The sequence below is a fragment of the Moschus berezovskii genome, chromosome 22 (assembly GCF_049115385.1).
Source record: "Moschus berezovskii isolate FMDL1 chromosome 22, NW_MosBer_1.0, whole genome shotgun sequence".
NCBI classification, from domain to species: Eukaryota; Metazoa; Chordata; class Mammalia; order Artiodactyla; family Moschidae; genus Moschus; species Moschus berezovskii.
In genome coordinates, this window is record NC_142481.1 from 47,551,753 (window position 1) to 47,562,136 (window position 10,384).

The 10,384-nt window shown below is 45.4% G+C and overlaps 1 non-coding gene across 1 annotated transcript; it reads right to left on the reverse strand.

Moving 5' to 3' along the window:
- Positions 1-330: 330 nt before the first annotated feature.
- TRNAY-GUA (transfer RNA tyrosine (anticodon GUA)) lies at positions 331-402 on the reverse strand. Its single transcript has one exon. It is a non-coding gene; the product is annotated as a tRNA-Tyr (tRNA).
- Positions 403-10,384: the final 9,982 nt, after the last annotated feature.

Genomic DNA, 10,384 nt, shown 5'->3' on the forward strand with positions numbered 1-10,384 from the left:
AGTAGGAGTTAGAGCCTGGGATCAGCCCTCCCCAGCTTCTCTCCTCCTTCCTCAGTCTTCCGCTGAAAATAGTGAGAGTACAGGGGGCAGAAATGTTTACTAACTTAAGCAGAAATAACCGACCAGAGCAGCAGAAGACAGACAGACAGAGAAAACAAATCTACTGCAAGGGAAATGAGGACTCACAGAACCAAGGAAGTAAGTAAAGTTGCTCAGTCGTGTCCAACTCTTTGCAACCCCATGGACTGTGGCCTCTCAGGCTCCTCTGTCCATGGGACTTTCCAGGCAAGAATACTGGAGTGGGTTGACATTTCCTTCTCCAGGGGAATCTTCCCAACCCAGGGATCGAACCCGGGTCTCCTGCATTACAGGCAGACGCTTTACCGTCTGAGCCACCAGGGAAGCCCACAGAACCAAGAGGAGCTTCTAATTAGGGCAGAACCTGAAGACCAAAAAGGGGACGCCCAAGAGTTTCTGGCAGGATGCAGCCATCGCTGCCATGAGAATCCCAATGGAACGCACAGGTGTGTGTCCCTCTCCCAGGAGTCAAAGTTGGCTGCAGAGGTCTAACCGGCCAAACCATGTGCTGACTGCCAGGTGGAGGGAAGGGGGAAAGCACGGTCCTCAGCTTCCACATGGAGGCAAGGCACCTCCTCCTCCAAGACCGCACTCAATGGAGATTTCACTCAGCCCAGGAGGATTGGGTAGAAGCTGAAACACCCCGAACATGACAGATGTTCATAAATGTACACACACCCCTGCCCAGGCTCCGCATCTCACCGCTGCTCCACTGCTAATGCTTCTTCCTCTCTCAGTTGCCTCGCTCTTCCCTCTCTGTCAGGCCTTTTCCTTTGGCCTATTATTAATAACATGTTTGAATCTCTCCTATCATTAAAAATCCTCCTCCATTCATCAGTTAACCTTTCCCTGCTGCTGCTGCTGCTGCTAAGTCGCTTCAGTCGTGTCCGACTCTGTGCAACCCCATGGACGATAGCCCACCAGGCTCCTCCATCCATGGGATCCTCCAGGCAAGAACACTGGAGTGGGTTGCCATTTCCTTCTCCATAACCTTTCCCTGCTGCTGCTGCTAAGTCACTTCAGTCGTGTCCGACTCTGTGTGACCCCATAGACGGAAGCCCACCAGGCTCCCCCATCCCTGGGATTCTCCAGGCAAGAACACTGGAGTAGGTTGCCATTTCCTTCTCCAGTGTGTGAAAGTGAAAAGTGAAAGTGAAGTCGCTCAGTCGTGTCCTACCCTTAGCGACCCCATGAACTGCAGCCTACCAGGCTCCTCCATCCATGGGATTTTCTAGGCAAGAGTACTGGAGTGGGTTGCCATTGCCTTCTCCGAACCTTTCCCTACGAAGAGTCAAAAAGTGTTCTTCACTCACCACCTACACTTCACTCTCTGCTCACCCCACTGCAGTCTGACATCTGCCTCCCCAACCCCAGCGCTGCCCTGAAACTATTATACTGTACAAAGTCAGCCAGGAGCTTCGAGTTACTCACTCTAAAGAGCACGTACCCATCTTGATGTCTCTCGGGTGTTAACCACACTCTGCTTTACTGAAACACTCCTGCAGCTGGGCTCGGGGGCCCTTCCCTAATTGTTTGCTCAGGAACTATGTTCAAAGCAGGCGCTGTGGTCAGAGCTGCGGAGACAGTAACAAGCAGGGTGACCAGAGTCCTGCCCTGAAGGCACTAAGACTCTTGTGGGAAGACAAGTTAAACTGGACAACACATAACATTTATGTCCATCCATGAATTTTAGTGTTCCTTTTACATAGGCCTCATGCTTCTTTCTAGGATTGTTCTTGCTATTGTGAATGGGATCCTTTCCCCTTTATGTTTTCTAATTTATTATTAATGATATACAGGATAATCAACAATTTTGTGATTTCTGTATTTGACCATATGACTAAACACATAAGAATTAATAGCTTTTCGGCTTGTTGTCTTGAATTTTCTAGGTGGGCAGTTAAATCATCTACAAACTAGAGCACAAAATAAGTGCTCAAAAAATATTTGTTGAATGACTATTTGTTGAATTTCTGCATCTATTTTCCAGGAAGTATAGACAATCTGATGCAATCTGAAAGTCCTTCAGGAACCTCAGCTTTTCTGAATACCCTGAATTTTCCTCTACAAATTTTTGCTTCCTCTGTGACTTATTTCACCACATTACATAAGCTATGCTCTGATCTTAAATAATTTAGGTGAGTCAGAATGTAAAGAATTCAAGCAGCATTCTCACAGATAGTAAGGCTTCCATGGCGAATACGCTCCTGTTTCTGAAAGACCTTCCATGTCAAACCAAAGCATCAAGAGTGAGAGAGCTGAGACACTCAGTCACGTCCAGCGCTTTGCGACCTCAGGGCCTGGCTCCTCTGCCCATGGGATTTTCCAGGCAAGAATACTTCAGTGGGTTGCTACTCCCTTCTCCAAGGGGTCTTCCTGACCTAGGGGGAAACCCGCATTTCCTGCATTGGCAGGCAGATTCTTTACCATTAACACCGCCGGGGAAGTCCCTAGAGTGAGAAGTAGCCCTTGCCTTCCACACTGCAGATCGATGCTGTGGGGAAATGCCCTGACTTCTCTCAAAAGGCACAGTCTGACTTTCTGGGTCCACACACTCTTTCACACACAGACTCTTTCCACAGAGAAGAAGCAGAGAAAAGGAATGCTGAAACTTGCCCTGGTGGCAACATCAATCCAGAAGGACTTGGAAAATGTGAGAAAAGCAAACTGTTCTCCCAGAGATGAATTTGCTCTTTTCATATTTGATTTAAGCAATCCAAAGTTTTAAAAAAAAAAAAATCAATGAGGGCTAGGGAGTAGAAAGGAGGCCGGAAAATGAGCCCTTTGAAAATTCCTCTGGAGAGCCAACTCAGCCTATTAATATTAACACATGGCCCCTCTACCCTTGGATGCTTTTGGAGCTACGTGAACTGGCTCTTGGGAACCCCTACTGTTCCATGGTGCTTTTTGAATGTTAGTAATAAAACCCACAGCCTCTGAATTAGGCAGGAAAATGTCCACTTTCCTTTGTGCAGACACTTTCACAGGAAACCGCCTCAGGCATAAAAAAGAAGAAGGAAAACGATGAGAATTCTTAACCACAGGCTGCTTCTTGGTGAGGAAAATCCTTATTTAAGAATCTTACAAGGTGAAGGATGAACAGGAGACAAAAAAATGAAGCTCAAATTCATCTTGGAAAATTATTTCTTTCTGAGAGAGACTCAGTTATTGATACTGCTTGGTGACTTAAAACCATTTGTACCAAAGTACGAAAGTGCAGTGACAGCAGCGTGGAGCGTCGGGCTCAACACAGAAAATGACCGGAGGGAAGCAAGACTTTTATAAATTAGAAGAGGGAAAATAAGTGTCTCAGCCACTCCTGGAGATACTTGAGGTTTCTTACTAGACCATCAGACCTGACCTTAAACACAGAGATTCTCCCCACCAGGTATCCAGAATGGAATGGGACTTTTTGAGCACTGCACACTCAGCCACAGGGCTCCACCTGGAGTTCCCTGAAGGTCAGCCTGCTTGTCTGCCAAGTTCTCCCAATCCCTCTTAACTGGCTAATTCTCATCTGGCTTCAAGGTCAGCTGAGACAACACTTCCTCCAAAATTCTCCCCTAATCATCCAGACCCTGGGGCCACCTTGTAGCATCATTACAATGGGTTATTACTGTCCACTTAGTCATCTGTCTTTTCCCTGTAGACACCCCATCAGCTGGCATTGAATATCGCTCACCTGACGAAGAGCCTGGTACATGCTAAGAAACTCAATAAACTTTGTTGAATGAGTGAACAGGGTATAGACCAGCATAGCATTTCTGGGGGCAACAAGTCACTCTCTTGCCTTAGGGCTGCATTCTGTCTGAAATGAAAGCATTTTCAAGGTTAAATATATTCTTAGAGTCACATTTAATTGGCCTGCATCCCAAACACTAAATCATTTAGTTCCAGAAGGAAGGTTTTTTTTTTCTCCCTCAGCAAATATTTCTTAAAGAAAAGTAGATGAAGAAAATGGAACATTACCAAGGAGCTGCAAAGATGTCCAAACACTGCCGAAAATGTCCCATGGGTTTGCCCACTTGGAGAGTATCTATAAATATTTCCCTCATGCTGGCTATTAAGACAAAATTATCTTAAAAACACTGTCTAAACAGTATGTCAATGCTTTTGAACTGTGGTATTGGAGAAGACTCTTGAGAGTCCCTTGGACTGCAAGGAGATACAATTAGTCCATTCTAAAGGAGATCAGTCCTGGGTGTTCATTGGAGGGACAGATGCTAAAGCTGAAACTCTAATACTTTGGCCACCTCATGCGAAGAGTTGACTCACTGGAAAAGACTCTGATGCTGGGAAAGATTGGGGGCGGGAGGAGAAGGGGACGACAGAGAATGAGATGGCTGGATGGCATCACCGACTCGATGGACATGAGTTTGAGTGAACTCCGGGAGTTGGTGATGGACAGGGAGGCCTGGCGTGCTGTGATTCATGGGGTCGCAAAGAGTCGGACACGACTGAGCGACTGAACTGAACTGAAACAGTAAGTCACAAAGATTTCCTAGTAATTCCTTGCCCTTCCTTACTCTCCTTTCCAACACAACTGCATATGAGATGTCTCTTATTTTAGGGTTACAATGGAAATATTTGGCCTTCTTGATCATCTCTCAAGAAAAGGCAAAACAGTTAAATTTAGAATTCAGTTAAACGAGTCTTTAACCTTTCATTCAGGTATATTTGCTTACTCAGACTGCCATAACAAAGTACCAACAGCCCCAGTGGCTTAAACAACAGAAATGTACTATCTCGCAGTTCTGGGCTCTAGAAGTTTTGAGGTCAAGTTGTAGGCAGGATAGTTTCCTCTGAGATCTCTCTCCTTGACTTGTAGATGGCTGTCTTTTCCCTGAGTCTTCTCTCTGTTCGTATCTGCGTCCAAATTTCCCCTTCCTATAAGGACATAGGTCATATTGATATAGTACCCACCTTAATGAGCTCATTTTAACTTAATCACCTCTTTATGGACCCTATCCTCAAATACGATCATATTCTGAAGGACTGGGGGTTTAGGACTTCAACATGTGACACAATTCCACCTACAACATCAGGGTAGAGTTTATTTTCTTGGATATTTGTGGGCAGAAATGAAAGACACAGAGGCATAGATCCATTGACTGCTTATCTTCAAGAGTAAAAAAGGACACGACGCCTGTCCATCCAACGTGGGATGCTCTCCAGCAGAACAACCCAAGATGGGAAGAGCAGTGGTTTGATTCTTCTGTGGTTTGAATGTGTTTCTTTTGATCAGAGTAGGAACAAAATAACTATAGACATTGGTTTCCCCTTTCCCTTCCATTTCCAAAGAACTGGGATACTGAGAGCAGAGGTAGAGTTGTCAGGGATGGGTGAAGGGTGGACCCATCTAGTCCATCCCCAGGACTTAGATGTCCCTGTTATTAGTGCAAAGTTTCTCAGGGAAAGTAGAATGAAAAGTGAACTTTTGGAGATTGCAGATCACATCTGCTCTTTGATTAAACACACAGCTGACTGCTTTTAGGAGATAAACAGTGTTTAATAAGATAGCCTAAACATCCCATCACTCTTCATCAAGACATGGAGATTTTTCTGAGCAGATGGGAAAGCCCACTAGCACCAATGTCACTCACCTTCATTTGAAGGAGCGAGAAGACTTGTAAAGAAACACCGGAGATGTCCACACGTATCTCTGCAGTGGACACTCATTTTTCCTTTTGTCCTCTCTCATTTCCACTTTACATGTTCAGATCACTTGGATTTTCCTTTAGGGAAAATCCATGATATTCCTGCTACTGAAAATTTACCATAGTTCCTATATTTTCCAAACGTTTTTCTTTCAGAATTACCTTGGATTCTGTGAGCTATTTATATAATCTCCTGCCCAGACTTTGCTCTCAGATTCCACTCACAAACCCCGCTGCTACTTGTCTCTTCCTCTTAAATATTTAGCAGACACCCCAAAATCCAGTCTAACTACTGACCCTCCCCTAACCCTGCTCTAGACACGTTCTTCTAGTTACTCAGGCTGAAAGCCCTGGAGTCATCTCTGATTCCTGTCCATCTCTCCTATTCCTCAAGCGGCATCTGAGGACCTCTTACTGGCTCTCCTTTCAAACATGCCCAGAATCCAACTTCTCAACCTCCTTCTGGCCACTGTCACCTTTTGCACCATTTGCTGCAACCGCTTCATACTCAGCCTCCTTGTTTCCACAGTCTCCTCCCCTAGCAGCCAGAGTATAACTTCTAAAATGAAAATCAGAGTATCACTCCTCTGTTCAGACCCTCCAGGCTCATCTCTGAACTTAGAGTCAATCCCAAAGTCCCTGCCATGGCCAACCAGAACCCACATGATCTGGGGCCCCTTTTTACTCTCCTCCTAACTCTCTCTGCTCCAGCACCTGGCGCTGCCTGCCGTCCTGAATCATCCCAGCATGTGTCTGCCTTCAGGAGCTCTGGCAGGCAGGGCTGACCCTTCAACTACCTCATGTCTCCTCTCTCAATGAAGCCTGCCCTGACAACCTTATCAAAAGTGTCACCTCATCACTCTTGACCCCTTTACCTTGCTCTACTTTTATTCACTCCACATACACTTCTCATGTATGTTATAACTTATTTTTCTTTAATATTTATTGTGTGTTTGCCCACCAGCCCTTCCCCAACAAGAGAATAATTCTATAAGCTCAAGCATCTTTATTTTTTCCGTGAAGTATCCCAACACCTAGAATACTTCCTGGCACATATTAGGTGCTCAATAAATAGTTTTTCAATGAATAACAATATCCTTTCAGTGAATCCCTTTTAATTTAGTCTAGCCCAAATCTGTTACTATTGCTTGCAAGCAAAGCATCTCAACCAACAGAGTGCCCTGCTCTGAGCAGAGTGCCTGAAAGGAGAACCTGTTGTATTTTTCTGCATTGAAGAAGGGATCAAACAGCAAAGATTCACTGTATAACACAGGGAACTATATTCAATGTCTTGCAATAAACTGTAATGGAGAAGAAATTAGGGACTTCTCTGGTAGTTCAGAGGGTAAAGAATCTGCCTTCAGCGCAGGAGACCCAGATTCAATCCCTGGGTCAGGAAGATCCCCTGTAGAATGGAATGGCTACCCACTCCAGTATTCTTGCCTGGAGAATGCCTTGGACAGAAGAACCTGAGGGGGGTACTGGTTACAGTCCATGCGGTTGCAAAGAGTCTGACACAACTGAGTAACTAATGCTAAAATGTCACTTTCACTTCAAAAATATATAAGTATACCTATATAATCAAATCACTTTGCTGTATATATGAAAGTAACACAATATTGAAAATCAGCTACACTTCATCAAAAAGAAAAAAATGAATCAAAAGCAAAGAAAAAATACAGACTTTTTGCTTGTCTCTGTATTGAATTCAGCTCTGACAGAACAGCTGGCCCTTTCTACCTTCTCTGTTGATAGAAACCAGCAGAAAAATCTCTGGTTTTGGAGCTAGTAAACTCATCTGTGTGCCTTGATCTTGCTGTTTATGAATGATGTGAACTGGAGTGTCCCTGGGCCTCAATTTCCTCACCTCTAAATCACATCTAATAAACTCTAAATGTCAGGGTTGTTGTGAAGCTTAAATGAGACAATGAGCGTGACTCACCCAGCACAGGCCTGGGAGTTGATGAAGGGACCCTTGTTCCTTCCAGTCAGAGAATCTCAACATTGTAAGGAAGAGTACAGGCTTTGGGCCAGACAATCTGGTTCAGATCCCACCTCCACCACTTATATCAATGAACCTTGGGCACATCACCTGGCCCCTCTGAGCCTCCACTTCCGCATCTATGAAATGGGTTATCAAGTGTAGCCTGCCTCAGAGGATGAGCAGAGGAATCACTGAGTTCATGCCCATTAGGTGTTTAATGCAGAACCTGACACATGCTAAAGTGAAAGTGAAGTCGCTCAGTCGTGTCCGACTCTTTGCCACCCCGTGGACTGTAGCCTACCAGGCTCCTCCATCCATGGGGTTCTCCAGGCAAGAATACTGGAGTGGGTTGCCATTTCCTTCTCCAGGGGATCTTCCTGACCCAGGGATTGAACTCTGGTCTCCCGCACTGCAGGCAGACGCTTTACCCTCTGAGCCACCAAGGAAGCACTCAGTAAATATTTTTTGCTGCTCTCACTGGGCTTAGTGACTGCTCATCTTCCTCCCTGTGATGAGAGCTTCAGCACCTGAGCCAGACCACTTATTTCTTTTTCTCCCTTGATGCCAGCAATGACACAGAACCTGCCCCAGTAACCTGGCTCCCTGGAACATTTTGATAGGATAACAAAAATTGTGTTTCCTGAGCTTTCTCCAGCTATGGTCCTACGACTCCTGGCCTGGAACTGTCAAAACAAGCCTGAAACACAGGCTTTCTGCCAAATCCTCTTCTGGAGGTGGGGATTTCACATGCAGTCCTTTCTTTCTCCCTGCACCGTCCCCACCCCCACCCAACCCAATTCTTCTTGGCAGCACACTGTGTCAGCCTTGCTCCAGCGGGCTGGGAAAACAAGGGTTTATTTTAGCTCCCTTCGGCAGAGCACAGTGGTGTGGAGAAGACTCGAGGGTAGGGACACATGAGGATGCAGTTCAAAAATGCATGTGAGAGGCTGCCAGACCACACCGGGGCACTGGAGGCCAGGGTTATGGCGGCTGTGCCCTCACAGCTGACTCGGAGTCACAGCTTATGAAACCCTGCATGTTGATCAGAAATCAGTGCAGCTAAGGACAGACAAGGATGCCTCTCCACCTTGGATTCAGTCTTCCAAGGCCATCTGAGATGCCAGGGCAGCAGCCGGCTGCCAAACCTTGTTGAGGCATCACTGTAACTCCTTTGTCACTTCTGATTTTGATATGAATATTGTAAAACAGAGACCCTCCTGCTTCCTAAGGTCTTGGAGTCAGGAATCTATATAAACAATTTTGCCCCAGGCTCACACAAACACCCCATTTCCAGGGCATCTGCCCCCTGTTCTGGTCAGGAAGGCTGGGCTATCACAGGCTAGCCTTCCACATGAACAAATGAAGCCCTTTTGGAAACCACTGTGTTGCACCTATATATTATCAGCTGTAAAAATGTAGACCTCTGATTGATGCAGAAGTCACTCCTATGTCAATTCCCTCCAAGCACATACATTTAGAAATAACTCATTGTCTTCCTCTGGTCTCCTTTCTCACTTAGAGAGGACTATATTGGTCATGACTCTTGAGGGCAGATGACAGAAGCCCAACTGAGCTTAGCAGAGGCAAAAAAATGGAAGCGTAGGGGACCTGTGACTGAGAAGCTGAGTAGTGGTCCGTCTTCAGGCACAGCTGCATCTCAATGTTCAGACGTGAGTTTCTCTGTTTGTGCTCTGCTTGTTTCCATACCCACTCTTCTCCCAGGTGTTCTGTCTTCATGTGCCTCAAGGATGGGTCCCAGCAGCTCCAGTTAAAAACCCTGTTGTTTTTGCTTAGTCACTCAGTCTGTTGGACTCTTTTCAAGCCTACATCTTGCCACTTTGGTCTCCCCAGGAAGGAGAATCTGTCTTTGCCAGCACTTCCAGCAAAAATCCCAACGAGGATTCTGCCATGACTCTGACTGACCCTGGTTGAGTCATACTTGCCCATGAGCCAAACACTGCAACTAGGGGCATGTAAAGTTCTCATGCAACCCTTGTTTGAATAGCTGTTATTAATTGTCTACTATGTGCCAAGTTTAACTACATTATCTCTTTCCAGACAATGAAACGTAATTTAAAATGTTAAATAATTTGCCAAACTTCAAATCCCCAAAACGAGCCAAAATTTTGGCCCAGTTCTCCTATACCCCATATTAGAGCACCAGTCTCCCTGCTGCTCCAGAATAAGTGAATGCCATATAATATGCATTCCATAAACATATATTAGGTACCTACTGTGCACCAGGCACTGAGCTAAGATACCTGCTATGGCTGGAAGGTCATGGGAGTATTTCAGGCACTAGCTTCTTTAGAAAGCCCCACCTGGGCCCCTTCTGGAAGGTGACCTGGTAGTACTAGGATGAGACATATCTCATCAGATACTCCTGGGCAGTAGAACTTTTCCAAAGAGGACTAAGTCACAGTTTTCAACTTCTCTACCTGTCTGACTCACTCTCAAGTTGCTCACCATCATAGGTAAAATAAAAATGAAACAAGTGTCACAAACTAGTTTGACCCCAACCATATTTTGCCTGTCCCGCAAGATATTTTGGCCTACATTGGATTTGTTGCCAATATTGAAGAGACAGGACATTTCACAATCAATGCCAAGTTTCTTTTTTTTTACTTTTTTAAATTGAAGTATAGTTGATTTGCAATGATTCAGG